Raw genomic sequence first — 27,799 nt, forward strand, 5'->3', positions numbered from 1 at the left:
CAGTAGCACTGATAATTGGGACCCACAATACAGAGAAACAAACGGCGGTGGCCAGCACAAGCACACGATACCCATCCAACGGACACCAAAATCGTGTGCCAACAAACAACAAAACACATGTGTGTCATATAGCATTCCTGTTAAAATTTTGGCTATGATAAGGCCAGCAGCGATTGTTTATTCTATAGTAGTGGTGATGCGGGTGACGCCTCCTTCCCCGCGTGAGTTTGCGTGAGTTTCGTGGACTTGACCTGTTCATGTATTCAGATCGGTTCTTGCTGTTGAAATTTCTATTCTATTGTTGCCTAGCACCCAAAGAATTGGAGGAAACTAGTTGCTTCGTTTGTCTCATTGTCTGTACCGTGGAGCAACAAGAAGATAGATTGCGTTTTGGGAGATGCAAGCCAATTTGTTATCCGATGTTTTGCAGTTGGACCTATGGCAACGAGATGAACAGAGAGGACAAAGGTGATGGAGGTAAGGTCATCATTACAGAGGAGAGGTAACACTACCAAATAATCCAGGCAACAAAACAAAAACTAACTTAGCCAGGCTGAGCTAGCACATGATAACCAAACACTACTAGGATAGCTTGATTTGGGCAGGCTAACTCAAGTCTGGCTTATTTTTCTAGCCAGGTTAGATAGAGCCACCTAACCAAACACATCCATAGTTTTTATAATGTATCTAAGACATAAGGTATATTTAGGTGCATTACAAAAACTACTTGCATATACCTAGAAAAGTCAAAGTGACTTAAAATTTAAAACGGAGGGAGTAGTAGTTAGCTTGGGTCAACTATTAGTTGACTTGGGACAACCTGGAATTGTAATTTTATTAACACATGCCAATGCTTATTAGATATAGATGTACATTGTAATTAATTTGATTTTCATGAATGAAAGTGATGCATCATGTAGTGGAGGTGACAGCAACGTTCTTCCAGATACGAATGATCTCTATGGCTTGATGCCTTGGATGTTTTGCGATGGCATTTTCCACCAAGGGGCAAGAATCACCTTCACTTAGGCCTTTAAGCACCACCTGCTTCAGTCCCGCAAGGTGCTCGATTCCAGTAGCAGGAACTGTGGTGACGAAGCTAGCGTCTGAGGGCATGGACCATACGGTCTTCTCAAGCTTAGGACCTGAGTTTTCTTCGAAGGTGAGCTTGGTGTTGGTGGTGGTGGCACTCTCGAGCAGGAGGAACTTGAGAGCAATGAACCCGTCAGCCCAGAAGGCGAGCTCTTGTTCCATGAATGACCCGTGATGGAGCCTGAGGCAGAGCAAGCCGGTAAGCTTGCTGAGGGTTTCCAGTTTCCTATGCGTCAGAGGAGTGTTGCACAATGTTATCTTGGAAAGCTGTTTGAGGCCCTCGTCGACCCAGCCAGGCAATCCAGATTTAACCATGCCAGTGATGCTTAGGCTCTCAAGATTAACCAGATGCAAGAATGTGCCATCGCCGTCTTCCTTGTCGAGAGAAACGCCGTCGGCACATGGTGCATTGATCCAGATGGACAGGGAGTGCAGGCGTCCTCCCATCATGGAAATGGCTTGGCGCAGATCCTTGATGTCTTCTTTCCTTCCGGGGAGAAGTACACCAAGCTTCCTTAGCTTCTTCAGATTCTCGAGTTCGCTGAGCTCGCTGCCACGGTAAATTTGGACACAGGACAGTACCTGTTCGACATTTAATTAGGTTTTGGTGGTGTTGGTTCTTCTAGAGCTCCTTTACATGTAGCAAAGAGAAAAATGCAACACGAGCCACTTAGGTTTCCCACATATGCCAAGCGTTCGTGTCATTAAACTCTCAAATTGTAGTAACAACCAACTTAATTCGTTAAGACTAGTCTAAGAACATTGTGAGATTCTTAGTAGACATAAGTAATATATTAGAAAGAGTATAGAGTGCACCAGTGTCCCTGAACTTGTTTGGCGGTGTCACCTAAGTGTCTAAACCATTAGTTTTCATATTTAAGTCAGTAAACTTATTAATTATGCCCTCTTGAGTCCAAATACCAATTAACATGTGACTGTCGATATGGGAAATCAGCATGACCATCAAAAAGAGAGACTATGTTCTCAGGTAACATTTGGGTCCTATTGGATTTCTTCTTTTATTTCATTGACTAGATGTATAACCCACAGTGATGTGAATGATGACTTGTAAAAAAAAACAGTGACACCGACGTTTGTAGGTGTTAACATATCAACTAGTAAGAGAGGTTTGGATCTTGAGTGAACCATTTTTAGTAAAACTTTAGAGAGTTAAATATGCAAATTAATAGTTCTTGGATCTAGGTGACACCACTGAATAAATTTGAGAACCTCTTATGTATTTTATTACTCTATTAGAAATTCATTGATATATTTATAAGACCGACAACGAGTAAAAAATGCATATTTCTATGTCTTCTCTCTTTGTGTGTTTTTTCTAATATAACACTAACGATATTTTAGATGCAATACTACTTTTAAAAAAAAAATCTCACCTATGCATGGAACACTATGGACAAACATATACAGGTGCAAGCAAGAGCTATATATACCTCCATGTCGGTCATCTCACTGATGTTGGTCGGCATCCTTACGGTGGAGAATGGTGTGCTCCCATCACAGCTGGAATGATTGATGTCACCGGCGAGAAGATGCTTCAGCTTGCCCAGATTATTTATGTGCTTTGTGCAGGAGTGACGGATCTTGGTCTGCCGAATATCCAGCGTCTCCAGCAGCTGGAGCGCCTTGATTCGATGGGGCAGATCCGGAACGTCCGTGTTCCGGAGGCTCAGATATTTGAGCGTCTGCAGCTTGCAGATGCTCTTGAGGTGGCGCTTCTTCAAGCCTTTGCAACCTCCGAGATCCATGACATTCACTCGATAGGTTTCAGGGAGTGATCTGAAATGTTTCAGCTCTTTGTCGATGGATTTCTCTAGGTTCTTACTGCTCGCCGCCGAAACGGGCGACTTCCCGTCCTGGCCCTGCTGCTTTCTTGGAAGGGAAACCCCACAGATGTTCAGAGATACGGCTGAACCTGATGCTCCTTCTGCTTTCTCCTTCTCTAGCTTCTCCTGCTTGGCCACCATCTGACGGATGCGGAACTGGTTGTCAAGGTGGGGTGGCAATCGGCTTCCCTCGAAGTTCTCGCTCTTCGAGATCCCATCGACGAAGTTCTTCACCTCATCTCTCATCCTGCAGCTCTTGACCTTGTTGCCGGCAGCGCCATACTCGACAGGATAAACGAAGCCTCGGAAGAGAAGCTCAGTGAAACATCTCAGCTGCTTCTTCGTACGATTGCTTCTCTTCCTTGACGACCAGGCACTCGGCCGCCCATCGCCGGACCAAGCTTGTCCTGCTGATGCTCTTCTCCTCGTGGAAGGCGGTCAGGTACTGCAGGCAGCTCTTGTAATCCCTGGACAGCTTGCTGTAGCAGAGGAGCATCACTTGCTTGGGAAGATCAAGATCTGCGCCTGCACCGCTGGAGCTGGAACTGGCAGCGACGACGAGGTTCCTCACTTCTTCCTTGCTCACGCGGCCTTTACCTTGAGGAGATACATGAAGAGCACGGAGGAGCATCTCCATGACCATGCAGCAGATGGTAGCATTATCTCCTCCATGGCGTAGAGCAACAGCTTGCAGGTCCTTAATGAGTGTCTTGTCAGACCTGAGGTCCCCGGGAAGCAATGTGATGACGATGGCGATGTTCTTCTCTGCTCCAGCACCATCGTCGTCGTCCATGGCAACTGATGCTAAAGCCTGCAGGAAAGCATCCATGCCGAGTGACGCTAAAGCCAGCAGGAAAGCACCCCTGGCCTCGTCGGCGGCACCCTTGGCCCCGTGGAGGACTGCGGCGGGCTTGTTCCCCTTCTTTGCCTCGGGGACGGTGACGCCGTAGCGCTGCCGCCTCTCGCCGACGTCGCGCACCCGGACCTTGAGGTCGCGCAGGCGGTTGGCCAGGCGGCGGCGGGGTCACCAGGTCTTGACGAGTTCGGGGACGTGGCGCACGTATCCCCAGAAGCCCTTGTGGGACGGGGTGATGCGCATGTAGAGATCGATGCAGCCATGCGCGATGTCGCAGACCTGCTTCATCCACGCGCGCTGCTGGTCGTCGCCGGACTTGGTGTGGTGGAGGTAAGGATGAAAACCGTACAGAAATATCCCGAATCGAACCGCATCGTTTTCTACATTTAACCCGATCGAATTCATATTTTCAAACAAATTAAAACAAATTCGAATTTGAAGTGATTTGATTTAAATTCTAAGAAGAGGTTTGGGTTAGAGATTCAAGGTAAATATTTTTGGTGTCACAAATAAATTCGAGAAAGCATATCAACACATGAAAATGCATATGGTGAATTTTAATGCAAGGCTTAAAATAGTTTTGCAGAAAATAAGTTTTAAATTGTTGTTAAATTTAAAATTTTCAATTTTTAGTGAATTTTAGCATGAGGGAAAACTAGGGGTTACAACTTGATGATACAGGTCGGTATTCCGTATTGAATTTTCGTATACCGACCGTGTTCGACATAATTCCGCTCGAATTGGTTCGTTTCCGAAATTCTAGATATTCCGTAAGTTCATGTTCGTTTTCGTGTCCGGCTTGTCCGCTTTCGCTTTCGCTTTCGTATTTCAAATGTAAAAGTAAAAAACGGTTGAGGAGTTTTTCGACCGAGTTCGACCGTTTTCATCCTTAGGTGGAGGAGGAAGCCGTTCATGCTGTCCATCTCGTCCCGGATGAACTGGATGTTGCCCTGCACGCCGCTCAGCAGCGCCGCCTCGTCCTTGATCGCCGCCGATAGGACGCCCAGCAGCGAGTCCACGGCGCCGTGGGTCAGGTCAGCCATCTTGATCTCTTCTCTTGTAGTCGTGTGTGTGTGAGAGAGAGAGAGAGAGAGTCGAGGAGTCGAATGGAGGAGATGGGGCACAACACAAATATATGGTCTGGGACTGGAACTCTGGAACATAGGAATTGATAGAAGGGAATCCAGTGCCATACCTGACAACAAGCAACACCAAAGCTTGGACTTATTTGACTAAAAGTACGGTTAGCTGATTTAGTGTGAGAGAAAAGTACTGTTCGTTGGCTGAAAAAGTACGACTTATAAGTCAAACAAGCCCAAACGAACAAGGTGTAGGCGAGAGGCGACAGCCTCGAATATTTTTCCTTTCTTTTCCTACAGTAGTAGTAGTTAAAGGACCTAGCTAGCCTGATCCACGTTTCCATATATTCCAATCCAAAACATTATGCTTTTCCATTCTGAACCACTTTTATAGGTTCTTTATTTATCCATTTCTTTTGGACGAGGTTTGTCACTGCTGATGTGGTTGGAGTTTCCCTTGAGTAGTATGCCAGAGATGCCACTTCAAATTTAACTATTACTCTTTTCCTACAGTAGTTGATACAAGAAAGTTGGCTCCCTAAAGTTTGTATCAATTTAAAAAAAAAGTCTAAACAACTTCAAATAAAAAGAATCAAAACTAGAAAATTATAGATCTCATCGAACGCTACCGCTTTTATATAAAAAGTTTCTTTATCTATCATCATATAAGAATGATATGATTTTTTTAAGATGACAAGCACACGTACGCAATTAATATGATGTTGGAGCTTTACATTATTCTTTTGACCATCTTAATGACCTTAAATAACAAAACTCAAAACTAGGAATTTGAAGATCTCATCGAGAACGACAATTTTGATATACAACATATTTTTATCCGTGTAACACCCTAAAATTTTTACTTTTGAAAATAGGTTTCAAATGATTTATTTATGAATTTTGTGCTCATGAAATGTAGGAGAAAGAATATTTTTCATTTTATTAAAATTCAGCATAGGAGTAGCAACATGGATGTGCATACATGTCAATGCATTTGATTTATTTGGTTGAGTGGTTTTGATTAAAATTCAAAACGTTTAAATTACTTTTGAAAATGAGTTTGAAAATGGCTTTCAAGTAAAAGAAAAGAAAATTAGAAAATAAAAGAACTTAAAAAGGTGTAAAATTTATTTTTGGAAGCCTACCAAAATTGCCCATTTTATTTGAGTTGAAAAGTATATTTGAAACTCTATTTGAATTTGCATTTGGTTCATAATTGAATTTGGTTTTGAAAACAAAATAGAAAAGGAAAAAGAAAAAAAAATCATTTCCCTCTCCTCTCTCTCGGTTCGACCCACCCCGACCTCTCTCTTCCCGCTCTCGTGCGGCCTGCTGGCCTCTCTTTCCTGTAGGGGGCCCGACCCCGCGGCCCAGCTCTCTCGGCCCATTGCCAAGTCCACAGCCACGGCCCAGCAGCTAAGCCGCGCGGAAGTCCATGTCCCCGCCTCCTCTTCCCTCTGTCTGTCTGACGACCTGGACCCGCTCCCTCTCTCGCTGACCGGTGGACCCACCTGTCGGCACCGTCTTCTTCCTCGCGTAGCCACGCTGGACTCTGCTCCACCATCGGGACTCCACGCCGCTCTCACCTCGTCCGTTGTGTGCCGCCCACGTCTTCCTGCTCCATAAAAACCAAAGCCCGCATCGTGCCGCCCTCACCTAGCCGCCTCCGAGCCACCACCCGTGCCCTAATCGCAGCAGCCGTAGCCCTAGCGCCGTCATAGGAGATCTGCCACCACCGTGTTCGTCGTTCCACCGCCTCTTCACCTCTATGACTGCCTTGCTGGGCTTCTACGTGAGGTAAGCAAGCTTCGAGTACCACCCTTGACCCCTCTCTTGCTTTCAACCGCCGGTGCAAGCTTGTCGTTGCATCGCTGGATTCCCGAGCCACCAAATCAAGCACCGCGTCATCACCATGCCGTCGTAGCCACTCTAAACCCTCCTTCGAGTTCATCTTGAGCTCCTCTTGCTTCCTGTGCCTTTCCCATGTACAACGGTGCCCGGAGTCATCGATTCGCCCAACTCCGGCGAGGTTCGAGCCTCTAAAAGCTCTAGTTTGGTTTTGGTGAATTGATGAAACCCTAAGGGCTAACCTAGTTTATCAAAAGTGATTATGAGATAGGTAGCACTATTCCAAGTGTTGAAGCAAATGAAGATCATGACATGATGATGGTGATGCTATGGTGATGATCAAGTGCTTGGACTTGCAAAAGAAGAAAGAGAAAAACAAAAAGCTCAAGGCAAAGGTGAAATTGATAGGAGCTTTTCGGTTTAAGTGATCGAAACACTTAGCGAGTATGATCACATTTAGGATCGATAGCCGTACTATTAAGAGGGGTGAAACTCATATCGAAATGCGGTTATCAAAATGCCACTAGATGCTCTAACTCATTGCATATGCATTTAGGAACTAGTGGAGTGCTAACACCCTTGAAAACATTTATGAAAATATACTAACACATGTGCACAAGGTGATACACTTGATGGTTGGCACATTTGATCAAGGGTGGGGAAGTTCGGGGTCAAAAGGAGAAGTTTTGTATTGACCGGACTCTGCCTTGGGCAGAGACCAGACTCTGACCCTGCGTTCGGTCAGTGGCGCGCAGTGAAGGCCGCCCTCAGTCCCTTGACCGGACGCTGAAGAGAAAGAGGGACCGGACGCGCAGGGGGTGTGTCTGGTAACCTAGTGACGTACGCTGACGCAAGCAACAGAGAGAGGCTGAGTTGACCGGACACAGGCCTAGGTCCGGTCATGAGCCACCGGACACGTCCGGTCATGAATTTATGTCTCTAGAACCTTACTGAAAGTGACCGGACGCTAGGCGACTGTGCATCCGGTCCTACACAGCAGTGCGTCTGGTCGCAACTTAACATGTGGCGCGAAGTTGACTAGACGTTAAGATTAGGCGCTCAGCATTTGAGGCTGATGACACGTGACGAGCATTGGGCAATCGGACGCTGGGGTCCTACATCCGGTCAACCTGACCGGTGTGTCCGGTCAACCCATGTTTCACTGAACAGGGGAGCCAACGGCCTTATTTCGTTGGGGGCTCTATTTAAAGGTGTGTGGTCGGCTCTAGCTCATACCTTTGGACATTTGCATATTATATCAACCTTGTAAGCTTAGTCAAAGCCCTCCCACTTATCTCCATCATTGATTCATCATCTTTGTGAGATTGGGAGTGAATCCAAGTGCATTGCTTGAGTGTTTGTATCTAGAGGCACTTGGTGTTCGTGTTTCGCTGCGGGTTTGGCTTGTTACTCTTAGTGGTTGCCGTCACCTAGATGGCTTGGAGCTACGAGGATTGTCGAGCGGAGGTTGGTGATTGTCTCCGGCTCCGATCGTGGTGATTGTGAGGGATTCTTGACCTTTCCCCGGTGAAGAGCCAAAATATACTCTAGTAAATTGCTCATAGTTTGTGTGATCCTCATCTTGTGTTGGTTGTGCGGCACCCTATTGGAGTTTGGTGTGTGATGCCAATTAGCACATGAACCTCTGAGTGAGTGAATCGCCACAACAAGGACTAGCTTGCCGGCAAGTAAGTGAACCTCGGTAAAAAATCATTGTGTCATCATTTGATTCCGAGGTGATTGGTCTTCATTGGTATTTATTCTTGTGATTGATTGGTTCATTCCTTGACTCGAAGGTATAACCATCTTGCTCTCTCTCTCTCTCTCTTTATATTACCATAAACTAGTTGTTAAGCTCTTTAGTGTAGCTAGTCGTGAGAGCTTGTTAGTTTGGTTAGTGTGGCTCTTTAGTTAGCCTTTGAGAGCACACTAACTTAGTGTAGTGACATAGCCATTGTATGGATAGAGACTATAGAAACTAGAATTGTGGTAGGTGGCTTGCATTTTTAGTAGGCTAGCACAACACTCACTTCGCCTCATATTTGTCTAACGACTTTGTAGGTCAATTACAAAGCCAGAGGAAGGCATTGGGTTCTTAATAGTGTGTGCACTCAACACATGACTGGTGAAGCAAGAATGTTCAACTCAACCAATACCAATAGCAATGATGGTTATGATAGTATCATATTTGGTGACAATGACAAAGGCAAGGTCAAAGGGCTTGTTAAGATTGCAATATCTAATCACATGAACATATCCAATGTGTTGCTAGTAGAGAGCTTGAACTTTAATTTGCTATCTGTGGCTCAATTGTGTGATCTTGGATTTAAATGCATCTTTGGGGTAGATGATATAGAGAGCGTAAGTGTAGATGACTCTAACTTGATCTTCAAAGGCTTTAGATATGAGAATCTATACTTTGTTGATTTCAATACTAGTGAAGCTCAATTATCTACATGTTTGTTCACTAAGTCTACCATGGGTTGGTTATGGCATAGAAGACTTGGTCATGTTGGAATGAAACAATTGAATAGACTGGTTAAGCATGACTTGGTGAGAGGCTTGAAAGATGTTGTGTTTGAGAAGAATAAGCTTTGTAGCTCTTGTCAAGCCAACAAACAGTTGGAAACACCCATCCTAAGAAAAGCATGATGAGCACTAGTAAAGCATTTGAGTTATTGCACATGGATTTGTTTGGGGCAACATAATACACTAGCATCGGTGGAAACAAATATGGCTTTATGATAGTGGATGATTATACTAGATACACTTGAGTATTCTTTCAAGTGGACAAAAGTTATGTGTTTGCAACATTCAAATCATTTGTCAAGGGCATTCACAATGAGTTTGAAACAACCATTAAGAGAGTTAGAAGTGACATTGGTAGTGAGTTCAAGAACCCTAGAATTGATGAGTTGTGTGATGAATTTGGAATTAGACATCAATTCTCGACCAAGTACACTCCACAATCAAATGGCATTGTTGAGAGGAAAAATTGAACACTCATTGATATGGCAAAGTCTATGCTTAGTGAGTACAATGTGAGTAAATCTTTTTGGGCCGAAGCTATCAACATGGCTTGCTATTGTAGCAATTGCCTCTATTGTCACCCATTGAAAGAGAAGACACCATATGAGCTCTTGAATGGTAGAAAGCCTAACATTGCATATTTTTGGGTCTTTGGTTGCAAATGCTATATCTTAAAGAAATGCACTAGATTGAGCAAATTTGACAAGAAATGTGATGAATGATTCCTACTTGGATACTCAACTACTAGCAAAGCATATAGAGTTTGGAATTTGGATAGTGGTACTCTTAAAGAATTTCATGATATTGAATTTGATGAAACCAAGGGTTCCCAAGATGAGAATGAGAACTTGGAAGATGTTAGAGGCATTCAACTTTCAAATGCCATGAAAACATGGATATTGGTGAATTGACATTTAGCGGTATTGTAACATCCTAAAATTTGCATTCTTTTAAAATTAGTAAATTTGATTTATTTAAGCAAAGGTGTGTGCATTAAAAGATAGGGAAATAATAAATTTTGTGGAATTAAAATTTAAAAATAAGGTTAGAAAACTTTTTGATGCATACATGCTGCTGCATATCATTTTGTGAATGCTTGGAATTTGTTAAAGATTTCAAAAAGAATTGAAATTTGAATTTAAAAAGGGATTTGGAAAATTGTAGAAGAAATAGAAAAGAAAAGAATCTTTTTCCTCTTTTCTTCCCCTTTCTTGAAATCGGCCCGCTGGCCCCCTCTCCCCTTTCCCCGCTTGGCCCAGCACCGCAGCCCAGCTCTCCTCCCCGCCCCGCGGCCCAGCACCCCGCCAACCGCCAGCCCAGACGCGCGCCTCGGCCGCTCGGCGCCAGCAAGCCGCTCCAGGCTACCGTCGCCCACGCTCCCCCGTTCCCTACCGCTGATGCCCGGGCCCCGCTTGTCGGCGCCGCCTTCTTCCCCGCGTGGCTCGGAACCGCTCGCGCCCGGCCTAGCCGCAACCGCCGCCCACGAACGACATCGTGGGAGCGCCCCCCCCCCCCCTCGCGCCCCGGCCACTACAAATAGTAGCCGAGTCATCCCCCGCGCACCCTGCTGCCTCCCCGGCTCTTCTTCGCGCTCGCCAAGCACTGTGGAAGCTCCGCAACCGCCGCTCCGTGGTCGCCGGGATCCGCCGTCTTCTCCTTCGCACGGACCGCCGCCGCCGAGCTTCCCCGTCCTCCTTCCTCCCCGCGGTGAGAACCCCCCGGCCTCCCTCTATCTCCCGGTACCTCTACTTTCTCTTTTCTTGGCTTCTTGAGCCCTGGCCGTGAGCTCCGCAAGCCGTCACCACCGGCCATGGCGGCCACCGCGCTACCCGCTGTTCCCGACCGCCGTATCGGCATGGCTGAGACCCCCTTCCTCCCCCGCGTTCACCGGTGCTCTCGGTTTCGCATTTGGTGAACCCTAGCCCCTAACCGCGCGCGACCGAGACCTCCACGCCGCCGGCAATGGCGCCTCACCGCCGGCGTCACTGTGCCGGCCGGAATTCTTCTCTCTCCCTCCCCAAGTCTAATCCGAGCCCTCCATCCATGATCCGATGGCTGAGATCAGCCGATACCCCTTCGCGTGGCTGTTTTGTAAAAGAGACCCTAGACTTTTCTAAGTCCTAACCCGCAGTCCAAGGCGTAGTTCCCCGAATGCGCAATCCCGTTTGGAAAGCGTAAACTTCACGGTTTAAGTCAAAAATACGTTTTCAGTATTTACAGAAATGCCATTTGAACTGTTTCGCTTATAAAATTGTCGTTTTAGCTCCAAATTGATCTATTCAAATCGCGTTAGCTTCGTAATTTCATAAGCTACATGTTGGAACTACTGTTAGTCAAGTTTGGAACTTTTTAATTTCATGATTAGATTTAATTAAATATATGGCTATAGGAAAACTCGTTTAAATCATAACTTTCGCATTTTAGCTCCGTTTTTCGTGAACTTCGTGTTGACGTGATCGTAGCGAGACATAGATTATGTTTACAAACATTTTATCTTGTTTTCAATACTATTGGTGTACTTTTCTAATGATAGGAATGTTTGCTTTGCACGAATGCTTTTGGAATGTTGTATGTTGCCGTGTTGGTCACATTCAGACGGTGAGGAAAACGTTGGAGACCAAGAACTCTTCGATGACCAGCAGGACCAGCACGAGTTTGTGAACCAAGGCAAGTATAGCATGGGCCTTCCTTGATGTCCTATTTCACTATAATCAATTACTCATTTGCATGTGTCTAATTTTGATAACCGTAAGGACAACCTAGTGATTGTTTATCCTGTGCCTTGTCTCCTATGGGTTAAATGCATATGGGAAGATTGCTAGTGCTCTAACTAAACTTGATATACATGATGATGAATGTTACTATGGAACTAAGAGTTTAACATGATTCATAATAACTGTTCCATAGGGCGAAGGTGCAAATGACCTTTGTTCATGTTGCTCCCAGCTCTCCTTAAGGACTTATCTATCGGCAAAAGCTGAGACTGACAGTGCAACTGGGAGAGTCATATGGCTCTGACTTTAGCTCAGTAATAGGATCTTTTCTAGCTAGTTAGAGGTTACCTTTTTGGCGCAAATGGGGCTTGCCACGTGGGGTATAGGGCTACCTCTATTCCTATGAGTATAGCCGCGATGAATATGTGCCATAGGAAAGGGGGGTTCCTACATCTGCCTGCCAAGGAAACCTAGCGGCCCTAACTTGTTAGGGAAACCTATGAAATGGCTTCATAGTGTACCCTGCCCACTCACCTTGGTAGTGACACGGGAGTAATTAACCCAGGCATATGGGGATCACGACTCGCGGTGAATGTGCACCACCTCTACAGAGGATAACAAACTATTATAACAGCCGTGCTCACGGTCACAAACGGCCCGAAAAACTCACTGGATACTTGATGATGTTCATTTAAGATGTTCTATGATGATATACGATACACTTTACACTGATATATGTTCGTATGGGATTAAATGGGAGCTTAAGCATAATTTGATAATATCTGATAATAAAAGTTTGACTTGCTAAAAATGCTAACTGCAGTAAACCAGTGTCAACCTTTTGAGCTTCATAACCCCATGTTAGCTTGTTAAGTACGGGATGTACTTACACTTGTTTATTTTTTTTATTTGGATAAAAATCCCGGATGGGTAACAGATGACAACGGGTATGAGGATTTCTCGGAGGATTTTTAGGCTTGTGGTCAACCAGTTGACCTTCCCTGTGATGAAGCCCATGAGAGTTTATTATCTTTTATTTTCCGCTGTGTGATGTAAGACTAAGTTGTATTACGGATGTGATGTAAGGGACACCGTGATGGTACTTTATATGATTTGTCGACTTGTGTGTGTGACTGATTCCTGGGCACACATAAGTATTGTGCATTCAATTTTATCCTTAAAATTGGGTGTGACAAATTGGTATCTAAGCCGTGTTGACTGTAGGACGCAAGCCTAGTTAGAAAACGGTCGTTTTAGCATCTTTGCTCCTCTGGTTTCTTGCTTACTGTCTTATTCTTGTTATTTTATTAAAACATTTATGTTTTTCATACCTTAATCTATTATATAAAATTGTTGATTCTAATTCTATCTCACTTTAAATCTATAGATGTCTCATAATCCGAAGACTGCTCGACTCAGCACCGCCGGCTATCGTGCCATGTTCACATAGCGTGCCCCACCGGCGGAGAGGGAGATTGTGATCATCTCCGACGATGAGGAGATGGCTACACCGACGCCTACACCTGCTCCTACACCAGTCGCCATGCCCGTCTATCCTATTGTAGCTACACCTGAGGAGTCGACGGCTACTTCCCCTACACCTGCACCCTCCCCAGTTGTCCCCATGGAGGACGAGGAGATTGGCTGGAAGTGCAAGTACTACTTCAAGCCAGCTCCAGAGACAACATACTACCACACTCTCCTCACCCACGTGCTAGATGACTACTACCCCGACTTGCATGCCTCAATCAGCTACCACTGTGCCGAGTACCAGCATCCATTGGAGGCTACCTTCTGGAAGGTAGAGCTGGTGGTCACCGCTTGAAATGATATCAAGAATGGACATGAGGTGGAGACAGTCCACTGTGCCCCTGCCAGGAGAGCCCATGCTTTGGATGGCATGGAGGATGCAGCACAGAATGCCTACATCCACTACCATGGTCGTCGCTTTGAGGCCATGAGGGAGGATCGCTTCAGGTTCCTTCCTCGAAATGACCATGAGGGTGTTTGGTAGGTTTTGGCTCCACCAGAGAATGACCCAACTCTAGAGGCAACGGTGCAACATGTCCACGCTATGTAGGGAGTGGATGAGGAAGTCAAAGGAGAACTGCGTGCATCTCAGAGGGCGCGGAGACGTCTTCAGAAACAAGTGGATGAACTTCGAGCACAACTTGGACAGCCTTCCATCTACAAGAAGAAGCGCCGGTCCTTCACCATGATTGACACCGCTTCATAGGTGGTAGGTGCCTTGATTTAGATTACCAAGTCTTGTTGGTCTTGTGAACTTGGTTGATTAGATGTTTAATTTGTGAACTTGGTTGATTTGGTATTTTGCTTGATTGCTGGAAGTTTGTGGGCATGTCCACAACTTCCTTAGATTGGAACTTTAAGTTTAGAATGAAATCTTAATGCAGATGTTTCGTTTTATCTTATCTCTGCTGTGCTGATTTCTGGAGCAGCCTGTGTTCTTTATCTGGTATCTCGAAATCTGGGATGATAAAAATTCTAAAATTTTTGTGGAGATAACTAGATCTCTGTATCTTTCTAGTGTCTCTGGAATCACGTCATTAGCTATTCAGGATTGTGAGATCTAGCTGACACAAGTTGATGTTCCTGCGCTGTCTGGAACCCAGAACAGTTTCGGTTTAGCTCTACTTTTGACCATGTGCATGTCAAAATCTGTAAAAGTGGTCTAAATGAAAGTTGTAGCTGATGTCCTAAGCTTTCTAACGAATCTTGGTACACCTCTGTTGGATCTCTGAAACTCGAGTTATAACAGTTTTACTGAACTGCTGAATTTGAATCTTGTCCAGAAAATTCTCAGCATTGTTTCTTATCTTTTGTAAGCTCTCTATAATTGGAAAAAAATCTCTAAATTTTGCACATTTGTTGAAAAATAGATGGCCGCAAGAGGAGGAAGAGGCAGATGCCATGGTCGTGGGCGTGATGCTCTTATAAATCCACCACCGCCACCTGTGACCATGGAACAGATATTAGGAATGCAAGCGTAGCTGATGCAAGCTATGATGCAGCGCTTGGACAATGAACCTGCAAGAGGACCACTGTCTATTCAGGTCAGAGATAAGCGTGGAGAGTTCATGAAAGGTCGACCACCGGTGTTTACCCATGCCTCAGACCCTATGGAGGCAGATGATTGGTTGTGTGCTGTGGAGAAACAACTGAACATAGCACAATGCAACGACCTTGAGAAGGTGTTGTACGCTTCCGGGCAACTCCAAGGAGCTGCTCAGGATTGGTGGGAATCATTCCAATTTGGACGTCCCAATAATGCTCCTGCTATTACTTGGTAGGAATTCAAGGATAATTTCTGATCATACCATATTCCTGATAGACTTGTGGAACTGAAGCAGGAAGAATTCAGATCTCTCAAGCAAGGATCAATGACTGTGGCGGAGTATCGGGACAAGTTCGCCCAACTATCATGCTACGCTCCTAATGATGTAGCGGATGACAAGGATAAGCAACGCCGTTTCCTCAAGGGACTCTATGATGGACTGCAGCTCTAGCTGATGTCTAATACTTACCCTAACTTCCAGTCTTTGGTGAATCGCGCAATCGTGATTGATGATAAGCGCAAGGAGATGGAAGCTAAGAAGAGAAGGCTCCAAGGGCAAGCTTCTGGAAGCAACACTCGCCCATGTGCTTATCCCCAGCAAGGTTTCCAGCAGAGGAATCAAGGACCAACACACCAAGGAAACCGTGGTCAGTATCCTCAGCGGAACCAGTTCCAGCAACGTCCTCAGTATCAGCAACAGTTTGGAAATCAGTGTCCCCCGCAATAGACCAGCAATCCTGCACCACGCCAAGGAGTGCCCAACAATGCTCCTATGAAGAGTGGTGCACCCAACAATCCCAATGCCTACTACCGATGCGGAGAAGTAGGTCACTATGCTCATCAGTGTCCTAAGAAGCAGAATCAACAAGCACCTCAGAACCAGACCAACAATCAGAAGTTCAACGTCCGACCACCTCACACTGCGAAGGTGAACTATGTGTCATCTGATGCAGCTCAGGAGACGCCTGAGGTCATGCTGGGTATGTTCAGCGTCAACTCTATTTCTGCTACCGTACTTTTTGATTCTGGTGCTTCGCATTCTTTTATCTCCCAAGCTTTTGTTAGAATGCATAGCATACCGTTATGTGCCATGAAAAACCCCATACTAGTAAATTCCCTAGGAGGTAGTATGCCCGCTTCTTATTGGAGCCCCTCAACTAGCATTTCCTTAAGGGGGGTAGACTTCAAAGTGAAGCCTATTGTGTTGAGAACAGCGGGAATTGATCTTATCCTGGGAATAGATTGGATGAAACAACACCGGGCAGTGATTCAGTGTCAGGAGAAATCTATGGTTGTGACATCACTCAATGAAGATAGAATCTGTGTAGAAGTGGTAGTGCAAGCTCAGCCTACAGCCATAGTGAATCAGCTAGATGGTGAAGTCAATGAACAAGATCATGTCGTGGAGGAGTTCCCGAATGTCTTCCCCGATGACTTGCCAGGTATGCCACCTAACCGAGACATTGAATTCATTATTGAATTATTACCTAGAACTACACCAATAGCTAAACATCCATATAGAATGTGAGTTAATAAATTAGAAGAGCTTAAGAAACAACTAAAAGAGTTGCAAGAAAAAGGTTTCATACGCCCCAGTTCTTCCCCATGGGGGGCCCCTGTGATATTTGTGGATAAGAAGGATGGTAGTCAACGGATGTGTGTGGATTACCGCTCACTTAATGAGGTTACCATCAAGAATAAATACCCTTTGCCTAGGATTGATGATTTGTTTGATCAATTGAGAGGAGCTCATGTGTTCTCCAAGATTGATCTCCGATCTGGATATCATCAGCTTAAGATTCGGAACTCGGACATACCCAAGACAACATTCACTACACGGTATGGATTATACGAGTACACCGTTATGTCTTTTGGATTGACCAATGCACCTGCATACTTCATGTATCTGATGAATAAGGTGTTCATGGAGTTTCTAGATAAATTTGTGGTAGTATTCATAGATGACATACTAATATTCTCCAAGACTAAAGAAGAACATGCGGAACACATAACGTTGGTCTTGCAAAAGCTTAGAGAACATAAGTTGTACGCTAAGCGGAGCAAGTGTGAGTTTTGGTTAAAGGAAGTCTCTTTTCTGGGTCATGTTGTCTCCAATGGTGGAATAGCAGTGGATCCAGGCAAAGTGCAAGATGTACTGAATTCGAAACCACCAACTACTGTAAGTGAGATTCATAGCTTTTTGGGATTAGCTGGTTATTACCGAAGGTTCATTGAAGGCTTTTCCAAGCTAGCCAAGCCCATGACAGCTCTGTTGGAAAAGAATGCTAAGTATGTATGGTCAGATAAATGCCAGACAAACTTTGAAGAGCTAAAGAAGAGGTTGACTACAGCTCTAGTATTAATCTTGCCTGATTTAAGCAAGAACTTCTCTATATATTGTGATGCATCCTGTTTGGGTCTTGGATGTGTGCTTATGCAAGAAGGAAGAGTGGTTGCATATGCATCTAGACAACTAAGGAAGCATGAGTTGAATTATCCTACTCATGACTTGGAATTGGCAGCTGTGGTTCATGCTTTGAAGATCTGGAGACATTATCTGATTGGACATAAGAGTGATATCTATACTGATCATAAGAGTTTGAAGTATATCTTTACCCAATCAGATATGAATCTGAGACAACGTCGTTGGTTGGAATTGATCAAAGACTATGATTTGGAAGTGCATTATCACCCGGGAAAGGCAAACGTCGTAGCTGATGCACTTAGCAGAAAGAGCTATGCCAATGGACTTCAGATAACATCTATGTCAGTAGAGTTGTGTGCTGAAATGGAGTATCTCAACTTGAGCCTAGTCACTAATGCAATGGAATTGGTGATAGAACCTACATTGGAGCAGGAGATACGCAAAGGTCAATTGGAGGATGAAAAACTTAAGGAGATAGCAGAGAATGTAGTGCTTGGAAAGGCACCCGGATTCAGAATGAATGAGAATGGTACTCTTTGGTTCGGGAAAAGGATATGTGTACCGGAAGTGAAAGCTATCCGAGATGCAATTCTGCAAGAGGCCCATGAGTCTGCTTATTCTATACATCCCGGAAGTACCAAGATGTACTTGGATCTCAAGGAGAAGTATTGGTGGTATGGTTTGAAGAGAGATGTGACAGAATATGTGGCTTTGTGTGACACTTGTCAAAGAGTGAAAGCTGAGCATCAAAGACCTGCAGGGTTACTACAACCAATGAAGATCCCTGAATGAAAATGGGAAGAAGTTGGTATGGATTTTATTGTAGGATTGCCCCGCACTTAAAGAGGTTATGATTCAATATGGGTAATAGTGGATCGACTCACCAAGGTTGCTCACTTTTTACCTATCAAGACTACCTATAATGGTGCAAGATTAGCAGAGTTGTACATGGAAAGAATAGTGTGCTTACATGGTGTTCCCAAAAAAATTGTGTCGGATAGAGGCACCCAATTTACATCGCAATTCTGGCATAAAGTACATAGATCTTTGGGAACAAAGCTAAATTTTAGTTCTACTTACCACCCACAAACTGATGGACAGACTGAAAAGATCAACCAGATTTTGGAAGATATGTTGATAGCCTGTGCACTTCAGTATGGTGATAGTTGGGATAAGAGTCTGCCTTACGCAGAGTTCTCGTACAACAACAGTTATCAGAAGAGCCTCAAGATGGCACCTTTCGAGGCGTTGTATGGACATAAGTGTAGAACGCCTTTGTTCTGGAATCAGACTGGAGAAACTCAAGTGTTTGGTCCCAATGTCCTTAGAGACGCGGAAGAACAAGTGAGAATGATTAGAGACAATTTGAGAGTAGCTCAGTCCCGGCAGAAGAGTTACGCTGATACCCGCAGAAGAGAGCTGACTTTCGAGATTGGTGATTATGTGTACTTGAAAGTGTCACCAATGAGAAGTGTGAGAAGATTTAATATGAAGGGAAAGTTAGCACCAAGGTATATAGGACCTTTTAAGATCCTAGAGAGATGTGGAGAGGTAGCTTATCAGTTGGAACTGCCTGAGAGTTTGTCCGGTGTGCACGACGTGTTCCATGTTTCCCAATTGAAAAAGTGTTTGAGGGTACCAGAAGAACAAATTCCTTTGGAAGAACTTGCTATCAAAGAAGATCTTACCTATGAAGAGTATCCGATAAAGATCTTGGAAACTGCCGAAAGAGTTACGAGAAGCCGAACAGTAAAGATGTGCAAGGTGCAGTGGAATCGTTATACAGAGGATGAGGCTACTTGGGAAAGAGAAGAGGATCTGAGAAAGACTTATCCCCAACTGTTTGAGTAAGCAATCACCCGAATCTCGAGGACGAGATTCATCTTAAGGGGGGGTAGAATTGTAACATCCTAAAATTTGTATTCTTTTAAAATTAGTAAATATGATTTATTTAAGCAAAGGTGTGTGCATTAAAAGATAGGGAAATAATAAATTTTGTGGAATTAAAATTTAAAAATAAGGTTAGAAAACTTTTTGATGCATACATGCTGCTGCATATCATTTTGTGAATGCTTGGAATTTGTTAAAGATTTCAAAAAGAATTGAAATTTGAATTTAAAAAGGGATTTGGAAAATTGTAGAAGAAATAGAAAAGAAAAGAATCTTTTTCCTCTTTTCTTCCCCTTTCTTGAAATCGGCCCACTGGCCCCCTCTCCCCTTTCCCTGCTCGGCCCAGCACCGCAGCCCAGCTCTCCTCCCCGCCCTGCGGCCCAGCACCCCGCCAACCGCCAGCCCAGACGCGCGCCTCGGCCGCTCGACCCAGCAAGCCGCACCAGGCAACCGTCGCCCACGCTCCCCCATGTCCTGCCGCTGATGCCCGGGCCCCGCTTGTCGGCGCCGCCTTCTTCCCCGTGCGGCTCGGAACCGCTCGCACCCGACCTGGCCGCAACCGTCGCCCACGAACGACATCGTGGGAGCGCCCCCCTCGCGCCCCGGCCGCTACAAATAGCAGCCAAGCCATCCCCCGCGCACCCTGCTGCCTCCCCGGCTCTTCTTCGCGCTCGCCAAGCACCGAGGAAGCTCCGCAACCACCACTCCGTGGTCGCCGGGATCCGCCGTCTTCTCCTTCGCACGGACCACCGCCGCCGAGCTTCCCCGTCCTCCTTCCTCCCCGCGGTGAGAACCCCTCGGCCTCCATCAATCTCTCGGTACCTCTACTTTCTCTTTTCTTGGCTTCTTGAGCCCTAGCCGCGAGCTCCGCAAGCCGTCACCGCCAGCCATGGTGGCCACCGCGCTACCCGCTGTTCTCGGTCGCCGTATCGGCATGGCCGAGACCCCCTTCCTCCCCCGCGTTCACCGGTGCTCTCGGTTTCACATTTGGTGAACCCTAGCCCCTAACCGCGCGCGACCGAGACCTCCATGCCGCCGGCAATGGCGCCTCACCGCCGGCGTCACTATGCCGGCCAGAATTCTTCTCTCTCCCTCCCCAAGTCTAATCCGAGCCCTCCATCCATGATCCGACGGCCGAGATCAGCCGATACCCCTTCGCGTGGCTGTTTTGTAAAAGAGACCCTGGACTTTTCTAAGTCCTAACCCGTAGTCCAAGGCGTAGTTCCCCGAATGCGCAATCCCGTTTGGAAAGCATAAACTTCACGGTTTAAGTCAAAAATACGTTTTCAGTATTTACAGAAATGCCATTTGAACTGTTTCGCTTATAAAATTGTTGTTTTAGCTCCGAATTGATCCATTCAAATCGCGTTAGCTTCGTAATTTCATAAGCTACATGTTGGAACTACTGTTAGTCAAGTTTGGAACTTTTTAATTTCATGATTAGATTTAATTAAATATATGGCTATAGGAAAACCTGTTTAAATCATAACTTTCGCATTTTAGCTCTGTTTTTCGTGAACTTCGCGTTGACGTGATCGTAGCGAGACGTAGATTATGTTTACAAACATTTTATCTTGTTTTCAATACTGTTGGTGTATTGTTCTAATGATAGGAATGTTTGCTTTGTATGAATGCTTTTGGAATGTTGTATGTTGTCGTGTTGGTCACATTCAGACGGTGAGGAAAACGTTGGAGACCAAGAACTCTTCGATGACCAGCAGGACCAGCACGAGTTTGTGAACCAAGGCAAGTATAACATGGGCCTTCCTTGATGTCCTATTTCACTGTAATCAATTACTCATTTGCATGTGTCTAATTTTGATAACCGTAAGGACAACCTAGTGATTGTTTATCCTGTGCCTTGTCTCCTATGGGTTAAATGCATATGGGTAGATTGCTAGTGCTCTAACTAAACTTGATATACATGATGATGAATGTTACTATAGAACTAAGAGTTTAACATGATTCATAATAACTGTTCCATAGGGCGAAGGTGCAAATGACCTTTGTTCATGTTGCTCCCAGCTCTCCTTAAGGACTTATATGTCGGCAAAAGCTAGGACTAACAGTGCAACCGAGAGAGTCATATGGCTCTGACTTTAGCTCAGTAATAGGATCTTTTCTAGCTAGTTAGAGGTTACCTTTTTGGCGCAAATGGGGCTTGCCACGTTGGGTATAGGGCTGCCTCTGTTCCTATGAGTATAGCCGTGATGGATATGTGCCATAGGAAAGGGGGGTTCCTACATCTGCCTGCCAAGGAAACCTAGCGGCCCTAACTTGTTAGGAAAACCTATGAAATGGCTTCATAGTGTACCCTACCTGTTCACCTTGGTAGTGACATGGGAGTAATTAACCCGGGCATATGGGGATCACGACTCGCGGTGAATGTGCACCTTCTCTGTAGAGGGTAACAAACTGTTATAACAGCCGTGCTCACGGTCACGAGCGGCCCAGAAAACTCACAGAATAACTGGATACTTGATGATGTTCATTTAAGATGTTCTATGATGATATACGATACACTTTACACTGATATATGTTCGTATGGGATTAAATGGGAGCTTAAGCATAATTTGATAATATCTGATAATAAAAGTTTGACTTACTAAAAATGCTAACTGCAGTAAACCAGTGTCAACCTTTTGAGCTTCATAACCCCATGTTAGCTTGTTAAGTACGGGATGTACTTACACTTGTTTATTTTCTTTATTTGGATAAAAATCCCGGATGGGTAACAGATGACAACGGGTATGAGGATTTCTCGGAGGATTTTTAGGCTTGTGGTCAACCAGTTGACCTTCCCTATGATGAAGCCCACGAGAGTTTATTATCTTTTATTTTCCGCTGTGTGATGTAAGACTAAGTTGTATTATGGATGTGATGTAAGGGACACCGTGATGGTACTTTATATGATTTGTTGACTTGTGTGTGTGACTGATTCCTGGACACACATAAGTATTGTGCATTCAATTTTATCCTTAAAATTGGGTGTGACAGGTATCCTACTAGCTTCTCCTCCCAAAGCTATAAGAGTGGTTGGAGGGTCCCCTACTCTTTGGAGGGTCTACTTCTTTGCATCTACTCTAGTAAGAGCTCTTAAATCAGAGTCTTCAAATCCATTCCAATAGACACTAGCATATGACACTCACTCGTTATTTGGCCATATCCACTGTAGTTCCAATCGACTGAGCTATGGGGACGCGAGAGAGGATAAGGAGTCGAGACAACACATGTAGGGTCTGGAGCACTGGTCATAGGGAGAGCAAGGAGCATGGGGGCACAGAGATGAGATCCATGGTGGGGTCGAGTTCCTTGCTAGGACAGACAGGACGGGTGCTAGGGAGGGGCGCTGGCATAGATGGGATGGGCGTATGGGAGGGGAGCCACGTTCGATCGAGGCTCGAGGGTATTCACCGGGGGTGCCACGCCAGGAGGGGAATAGGGTGGCGGCGTGTGGATGAAAAAAAGAAGTGTGGGAGTGAATTGATGCATGAAAAAAAATTCTAGGAAGAAGTAGGGAGCTTTGTGCACACCCTTGAGAGATGGGGCCGAGGGAGAAGATTTTGGGCCTCCATAAGTAGGAACTTGAGTAGGGCCTTGTTGGATTAAGATGTTTTACTCTAGTAACAAAAAGTAGAATAAGGGCTCTGTTTGGGGTCCTTGTTGGAGATGCTCTCTAACAAACTATGGACAAATATAGTGCAAACTGTTTCATTTAGCAGTCTAATAAAAAACTTAAAAATTCTTAAATTAATTATGATGGAAAACATGTGGAATCTTATAAGACCATAAATACTCGAATACATGTATACCCTAAGAAACATGTTTCTAGGACCATTACTTAACATTTATTAAAATAATCGACATATTCACCATGACAGCCAACATTCATATTCTTTTAATCAGTTCAAAAATTACTCAATGGTTCTTTGTATATAGTTCTTTCTTATATATACCCAATCGTTTCGCAAAATAAAAAATATATACCTAGGATCACAACAAAAGTTGTGTATCTAAAAAAATCCATAACAATTTACAATTTGAAACGAAGATACTGGGAGAGTATTATTTATTACACATGATAAATATTAGTAATTTTTATATATTTTGTCAATCTTAATAAAAATTGACTTCTTAAAACCGAGATGTGTAATCTTTTTCGGGGCGGAGGGTACATTGGCCTTAAAGTAAAGTCAGATTCTCAGTTGGGAAAGATTGACACATTCAATTCCTCAAGAGCATATATCCACAATTATTGCACATCGATTCCTCACAGAGCATATATGCATGCTGCTTTCCTTCGTCTTTCTAACAAACTATGGACAAATATAGTGCAAACTATTTCATTTAGTGGTCTTATAAAAAAAACTTAAAATTTCTTAAATTAATTATGATGGAAAACATGTGGAATCTTATAAGACCATAAATACTCGAATATCGTATACCCTAAGAAACATGTTTCTAGGACCATTACTTAACATTTATTAAAATAATCGACATATTCACCGTGACAACCAACATTCATATTCTTTTAAATAGTTCAAAAATTACTCAATGGTTCTTTGTATATAGTTCTTTCTTATATATACCCAATCGTTTCGCAAAATAAAAAATATATACCTAGGATCATAGCAAAAGTTGTGTATCTAAAAAAAATCCATAACAATTTACAATTTGAAACGAAGATACTGGGAGAGTATTATTTATTACACATGATAAATATTAGTAATTTTTATATATTTTGTCAATCTTAATAAAAAATTGACTTCTTAAAACCGTGTTAGGTTCACGGATCAACCTCATGTCATGTGGAGTCACGGACGCTGCCCTGAAGCGTTTGCCTTGGGTAAAGTCTATTTTTAGCCGTCTAAACTTTTGTCCGAGTTTGGTTTTGTCATTAAACTAAAAAAATCAAGAATCTTTAACTATCCAACTATTGGTATCGTTCACATTTAACATTTCAAAATACTGACTTTCAAAATTTGTAAACCACCTCACCAAAAGCACCAATCAAAACAGCAGACGGGACGAATATAAACAGTATCAATAGTTACATGGTCAAAGATTCCTAGTTTTCGAGTTTATTAGCCAAAACCAGGCTCAACGTTAGTTGGATGGCCAAAAGTACGCTTCTCCCTTTGCGTTGCTACGCATTGCAACACGGCCGGGCTCGTCATTCGTCAAGCAAGTGGCCCCGAATCCCAATGCACGCACACACAATTTGCCAACCTTCAATTTCAACAACTTTTTCGAACAAAAAACATATATACTATCCTACACGTACCTCCTGACACTACTACAAAATTTAACTATATGGGCGGCTCTAGAGCCTCTGTAGGGGCGGCTGCGCCAGCCGCCCTTCCCAGGGTGTTCCTACAGAGGGTGCCTCTGTAGGGGCGGTTTCCTGACCGCCCCTGCAGTGCCCTCTGTAGGGGCGGCCGGTGTTTTCAGTCGCCCCTACAGTGCCCTCTGTAGGGGTGGCTGGTAATATCAGCCGCCCCTGTAGTAGACTTCTGTAAAGGCGGCTGTATCACCAGCCGCCCCTGCTGTGTGTATTTGTAAGGGCGGTTCAATCAAGAACCGCCCCTACAGTGGATTTTCCAGCAAAAAAAAAATAATTCAAATTCAAATCTGACCATATATATATATATATATATATATATATATATATATATATATATATATATATATATATATATATATATATATATAATTCAAATCAAGTAACAACAATCTTTTCTCAACTCTGATATATATTTAAGCATTTCCAGGAAGTACACCAATTCACACTAAACATTTTGACACTGGTTTTACAAAATCACAGCAAGTAAATACAACTAGAATAATAAAGTTCAAACATTTGCTCTAGCCAATACTGAAAATTCAGTACATTTGATGCAGTCACAACTACACATGCAGATATTGCTACTGCTAAGAAATCTTCATGGAGACAAATAATTATTAAGAACAATCATGCAAGGACAGCTACAGGGAAAACCAATTTCAACAGAGATAGATTCATTACATATGAAAGCCCTCACCTTGAGGATTTGTACTTAACATTGTCAAATATTTTGGATATAAACTTTCCTACAAATCAACATGTCTGATGTCTACTGTTGGGCCATGGAATAGTGAGACATGAGAATTACGTATAGTATTTAATTATTGGATAAAGAACAATAATTAGCAAACATAGAAGTTCCTAGTAGTGAAAACATATATACACCTGTAGCTATAAATTAAAATATGCTGACAAATGAAAAGTTATAGATTGTTTGCCCCCTGAAAATGATTCATGTTCAGAACAAATAATAAGAGTTTGAAATTTAAAGTTTTGTGGCATTCTGCAATAGAAGGAATCACTAGGAATCACTTTTGTTTACACTAGTGCATGTCTGGTCAAAATATCTATACTTGGGCTATTGAGATCTGAACCAAAGCATACAGTACTACTACACATGCTTTTAGAAAAGTATACTACGTCGGATTTCAGTTTTCAGCGATGGAATGTACTTCTTGTAATGACAGATAATAATCAGCACCCAAAGCAAATAGTTGCTAGTCCTTACCTTGCCATATGGCGAGACTAGCTACTAAAGTGTCGCGATCTTGTCCCCCAGCTTGTGGCTCCTCATACATGGTGCCTAACATAAAGTAAAACCAGGAAAAAAAATCAGAATCAGAAAAGGAAAACAAAAGAACAAGCCTCCTGAAATGTTTAGCAGTATTGACTAATAATTGTCTAGTATGATTAGATACATCTTCTGACATCAATATATAAAAGACTTGTTCAGGGAAAATGAGATAGCATCGCATAGTTGCTAATAGCTATTCACTTAGTAATTCTTAATATCACGTACAAAAGCAATATTTCTTTTCCCCACTAAGAGATAGTTATAGAATAGTATAAAAACAATTAACTTATGATGCTAGACTGGATAAAGAAAACTGGACTTAGTAAATCAGCAATGGAATGTACACTGGGACCGACGTGTTGACTGGAACCCGCGCCCTCCTCGACAGAGCTGGCCGAGGCCGCTAGATCCCGCGTCGTCCTCCACAGAACTGGCCACTGCCACCGGATCTCGCGCCCTCGCTGCTCCGTGAGGTCGAGCGGTAGGGCACCGCTGCTACCGCGGCCGTACAGGACGGCGGCTGGGATCTTTGCCTCTCGGGGTGAGATGGGTGCGGACAGGCCACGCACGCCTCCCTGAGGAGGGGCCGGAGCTGCTCTGCGCCGGGCTGAAGGTGGCGGGTCCACGTGCGCCAGTCGGAAGGGAGGCAGGGCCACGCTCGGCTGCTACAAGAGTGAGGGGGGAGAAGATGCCATGGGAGGGCGGCGGCTACAGGCAAGAGAGAGGAGAGACGGGAGAAATGAGATGCAAGAGTTAGGCTTCCTCGATTTTTATTTTGAGCCTAGTGCATCTCGACCATCCGTTTTGATCTAACGGCGAAGAGCCACGTGGAGCCTGTTTTGCTGGGATAAAAAAATAACAAGTTCGAACCAAAATTTGAGACCCAAAATGATTTCAACATAAAAAGTGATGAATACCAAAGTTGTTCAACTCATTAATATCTACAACTTTTATTTTAGTCATCTTGTCATTTGACAAAATTTGAACCTTTCAAATTTAAAATTTTGAAAAACGACAAGTTCGAACCAAAATTTGAGACCCAAATTGATTTCAACATAAAAAGTGATGAGTACCAAAGTTGTTCAACTCATGAATATCTACAACTTTTATTTTGGTCATTTCTTCATTTGATTAATTCTTAGCACATATTGTTCACTAATCTTACACATGTCTCATATAGTTTATAAAACCTTACGAGAGATGTGTCACATTTGTGAACAACGTCATTACCACTTTGTCATATGAAGAAATGACCAATACAAAAGTTGTAGATCTTGATGAGTTATTCAACTTTGGTATTTATCACTTTTTCAGCTGAAATCATTTGGGGTATCAAAATCTTGTCTGAAGTTGCATTTTTTTGAAATTCAAAATTTAAATTGCTTAAACTTTTCATATGTATATATTGACAAAACCAACAAAATAAATTGATAAAGAATGATTTTAGAAAATTTTAGGAAAAAAAATCATCAGATTTGGAGTTAGTATGAGAAAGAAAAACTAGTTACAAAATTGACCCATAGATTAAAAAAAGAATAAAAAAAGAAATCGCACTGTTCACTTAGAACAGTATGATTTTTCTTTTTAATCTATGGGTAAACTTTGTAACTAGTTGTTCTCCCTCATACTAACTCCAAATGTGATGGTTTTTTTTCTAAAAATTTTTAAAATCATGCTTTAGCATTTAAGTTTGATCAAACTTGGATGTGACAATGTTTTACACATTTTAAAATTTAATATTTAACAAGTTCAAACCAAATTTTAAAACCCTAAATGATTTCAGATGTAAAAGTGATGAATACAAAAGT

At 43.5% G+C, this 27,799-nt stretch overlaps 1 pseudogene; it reads right to left on the reverse strand.

The window, feature by feature from the left end:
• Positions 1-889: 889 nt before the first annotated feature.
• Positions 890-26,716, reverse strand: LOC136498957 (disease resistance protein PIK6-NP-like; annotated as a pseudogene).
• Positions 26,717-27,799: the final 1,083 nt, after the last annotated feature.

Source organism: Miscanthus floridulus, chromosome 13 (genome assembly GCF_019320115.1).
Source record: "Miscanthus floridulus cultivar M001 chromosome 13, ASM1932011v1, whole genome shotgun sequence".
NCBI lineage: Eukaryota > Viridiplantae > Streptophyta > Magnoliopsida > Poales > Poaceae > Miscanthus > Miscanthus floridulus.